Source organism: Cupressus sempervirens, chromosome 2 (genome assembly GCF_028749045.1).
Source record: "Cupressus sempervirens isolate cs-2001-9-10 chromosome 2, ASM2874904v1, whole genome shotgun sequence".
NCBI classification, from domain to species: domain Eukaryota; kingdom Viridiplantae; phylum Streptophyta; class Pinopsida; order Cupressales; family Cupressaceae; genus Cupressus; species Cupressus sempervirens.
The window spans coordinates 347,759,111-347,763,509 of NC_143119.1; the positions used below are offsets into that span (position 1 = coordinate 347,759,111).

The 4,399-nt window shown below is 33.4% G+C and overlaps 2 pseudogenes; both read left to right on the forward strand.

Annotated features, from left to right (window-relative positions):
* Positions 1-675: 675 nt before the first annotated feature.
* Positions 676-1,094, forward strand: LOC149572557 (uncharacterized protein At4g15970-like; annotated as a pseudogene).
* Positions 1,095-1,543: 449 nt separating this feature from the next.
* Positions 1,544-3,954, forward strand: LOC149572558 (uncharacterized protein At4g15970 pseudogene; annotated as a pseudogene).
* The last annotated feature ends 445 nt before the right edge of the window (positions 3,955-4,399 follow it).

Sequence of the window (4,399 nt, forward strand, 5' to 3'; positions counted from 1 at the left end):
TATAATTTGTAACCTCTTGAATTTCTTCTCATTTTCCCTATATTTAGATCTCTTCCTCTAATCTAATCTCTGTTGCTGACATCCATATTAGCCATGAAATCTCTTTTACTCTTCTGACATTTCTTTGTTGATCCACTTTTATTGGCTAGATGAATTTAGGAGAATTCAGAATGAAACATCTTGAATGCTCAGATGTACATGCGGTTGTAGTTTGAATCATTCGTATTTTACAATAGAATAGTGTTATACATATTTGATATTTTGTAATGTCCACTCAACATTGGGGCTTACAAAGTCAATATGAATATTTCATCAAAGTAATTAATTCTCTTACGTAGACGGCGTGACATCGACTTAAAATTATTTACAGGAGCGGAGAAATTACCAAAAATAAATTATGTTTCTATTATGCTTATAAACTGACATTTTCCGAAATGTAATCGGTTGAATAGAGGTAACAGAGAGAAATTTTCAGTTGGTTAATCTTTAAAAAGCTCGTTAGTCAAAATAGAAATTATCATATCAAGGGAAAATGAGAAGTAGTAAGTCAAATCTCTTTCATAGCCTGCACGGTAATGATCGTGTACGTTATAGTTTATGGGTATCTCTGGATTTTTATATGTGATTTAATTTGTTTTGTACTGAAGTTTGATATTTGAAACAATTTCGAGAGATATGGATGTAAGCAAGCGAGAGAGCTTTTTGGGTGTGGTCTGCTGTGTTTTGTTGTTTCTTACTCTGCTCTCCAAAAGGCCTATTTTTAATGTCATCCAAACCACATCTCATGAAGGAGAGCTGAAGGATCAAGATTTAGTAAGTGAGATCAAATTTGAATCTTTGAAACAAAAAATAATATCTTGGAGAATGAATTGTAGTTAATTGTTGATGAACAGGATGAGCTTACATTAGCTCTGAACAAGGCTTCCATGGCGAACAAGACGGTGATAATGACAACAGTGAACGCAACTTGAATGGAATCTGGCGGTATTTTCGAGTTGTTTATGAAGAGCTTTGAAACTGGGGAAGGAACAAAACTACTGCTAAACAATTTTCTGGTAGAGAGAGTTAGCCTCTCAAAGGGGACAGACAGATGAGTTTAAGCGGTTAAACACACATCACTTATTTTTTTTTCTTTTAACAATCTAAGCTTAATTTTGATTATTGTTCTTAGTTTCTATGTAAATGAATGTGCATTTATTTAGAAATGGTTAAATGAATATAACAATTTTTAATTGGTAAGATAACCATATTTTAAATGAATTTCACAAATGTAGTTTCAAATGATTTGAGAAATAGTTGCATTTTCTTTTTTAACCATTATAATTTATATTCCTTCCTTACCTATTAAAGATTAAAAAGAAAAACAATTGTGCCATTTAGTTCTTGTTTTAGAAGAATTAAAATAAATAAATTGGAAGTGATATTTTAATTCTTTTTATGGCAACCCTCACGTAATTCCTTAAAAAGCTATTTTAAAAAAATATGGGATTGGTTTTGGCATTATGGGGAATGGGCATCATTTAATGGCAAATATTCATGGGTAATGGAAAGGGCTATTTTCCACCTGGTGCGAGTAGTTTCTCCTCTACAATTGGGAGGTAATGGAGAGAGGAATGATAAAAGGAAGGAGGGGGAATTGATTTGGAGGGGAGAAGACAAAAGTGGATTGGGTGTCGGAGGGGAAAACATTTGCATTTGAAGAGTTTGAAGGAGCAAACCTTTTCTGAGAACATACATAGCAGGAGGAAGGCAGATAGCTTAGCATCGAAAGGATACCTGGGTTTCCACTATTTTCTTACCTATTCCATGCAGAGGTTATGATCTTGTAGTTTTTTAGTGTGGAAATTAAGAAATGGGTATGCTTTTCAATGTTTTTTTTTTACAACTTAGTTGTGGAAAACGTAAGTCTTTTTAAACACCCTAACCAATTGCAAATTTGGAGTATTTTTCTTTTGGTAAACTCTTCCTTCAATAGTTGTTTGACCATTTTAGTTAAAACTGTGGGCATCCCAATGTATAAACGTTTGAGACTTGGAAACCCCAACTATCGATTGTCTCTTAAAAATGAATAGAACTGTGGAAGAATGACTATTATAAAACTTGAAATCTGTTGAATTCTTCCTTGCAAGATTTGACTTACTGTGGAAATTATCTCCTAATTATCAATTGATGAGCTTAAGGGGCTTTCTAATGAATGGTTCATAAGACACAACACTTCATGAAGGTTTTGCAAATGGGGTTGCAAGCTTTGGGTTTAACCATGGAGGAAACTTCGTAGTTAGGTGTGCTCAAGCTGGAGTAGTACTGGGATGGGTGACATCCTGGGAAGTCCCGGTGCTTCACTCCTATGAGCATCACCTAGATCCAATGACTGCTAAGTGTTCCATTTATTCTCAGGAGAGATGGATTCATGTTGAATCACTACTCATGAAACATGGGTCAATGAGTTTGACTCAAAATCACACAGTTAAATCCTGATAGTAATATCACAATTTCAAATTCATTACGGTTTGACTCCATGCATCTTGTTGGCAAATTTAGTGCTTGGGAAAGCCATCTTTTATTACCTTAGTAGAAATACTGTTATCTCTGACATTTTGTATGGTTAGATATGCTTACTTTATTTGAAGCATAGAGTAGATATGTTGACTTGTACATATGGATAGATATGCTCTTTTTGTTTTCTGCATATGTAGAACGTGTTGATGTGTAGAATGTTATTTTATTTCCCTACCATATATCTTTGATTAGGCTACTTATCACATGGATTTCTATAGTAAGTTTCACAGCTGCACTGGATCCATCTGATCCATCTTGTTCTGGGAAGCTAACCTTCTCATGCCAAGGTCGGGGTGTTCTTCATGTCAGGAAGAACCCCAGGGGAATAATAACTCTGTGGTTGGCATGGTAAAAGTTCTTGGGCCACACCCTCATTCAAATAGCAGATGGATGTCGTTCATTGGCTAAGGAACAGAACACTCAGAAGTAGAACAACAAACACTTGGAAGTTGTAAATGCCTATTGGTTGATCACTCATTCTTTCTTTATGATGTATATGAAATTTTGGGAATGTACATATGTACCATATTTAGTTATGTCCACATTTCATTGAATGGATGTAATGAAGACTTATCTTTTGAGCTTTTTTTTTTTTAACAACATTGTTATTGGAGTTTGTAATGAACTATGTAATCTTTTTTAGTTATCTAAATAAAATTTCTTGACTTTCAATCTCCATTGTTGATGTGTATCTTTGACTTTCCACATTTTTTGTTTTATGGATGATTTGGCATATTGTTGTTAGAAGTGGTCTTTACACTACAGTTTTATGTTTTCTATAACTTTTTTTTTTCCTTTATCAACTCTATTTCTAAGATAACATTTACTTGCCCATTAGAGATTTACATTTTTTATAGTACTTTCTAAAGATTTGATTTTTTTTCATAGGATTTAGATATAATATGGCTCAGAAACCCATTTGAGAGATTTTCAATGGACATAGATTTTGAAACATCACGTGACAAATATTTTGGGAGTCTAGGAAATATTTGGAATGATGAAAATACAGGATTCATATTAGTCCGTTGGAATAACAAGACTATTTAGATGATGGAGTTGTGGTATAGATCTACCATAGTGAGGCCTAAAATGCATGACCAGGATGTTTGAAATGCCATCAAGTTGTCTTAAAATACTATTGAAATTGGTTTGCATGCATGCTTCCTTGATATAAAGTATTTTAGTAGATTTTGTGAATCAAGCAGGGATTTGAGTGTGGTGTGCACCATGCATGCAAATTATTGCAGAGGATTGAAGGCAAAGCTTCATGATTTGAGAGAAACTCTTCAAGACTAGACCTTCTTTTGATCTAGTGGATTGAATAGCACAAATGTGCATTGGAGAGCAAGGGAGGAATGTAGACGTTCTTGGCTAGCAACAACATGCTACTTATAAAATATGAACTTGTATTCAAATCTATTCTAACCTTTCTTTCCTATCCTTGTTCTTGACAACAACTCTAATGTGTGTGTGTGTGTGTGTGTGTGTGTGTGTGCGTGCGTGCGTGCGTGTGTGTGTGTATTATTGTCCTCAAAATATTGCAAAGGGAAAACAATTTTTATTGTCTTATGTTTATAATTTATCATATTTTTTTATTGATTTATATAATTTTAATATTAGGAAACAAAGATCAATTATGGGCTTTATTGTTGTCAAATTCCTTTCAATTATGCTATATGTCATTGGGTATGCCACTTGAAAGGAGTTGTAAATGTCATATATTGAATACTTTTAAGAGAAGAAGCTAATTTCTTTTGAATATATTGCCATTGAATACACTACCAGAAATCAAGATCTTTGAACTTGTTTAACATTATTATTTTTCTTTATTTTTGATATT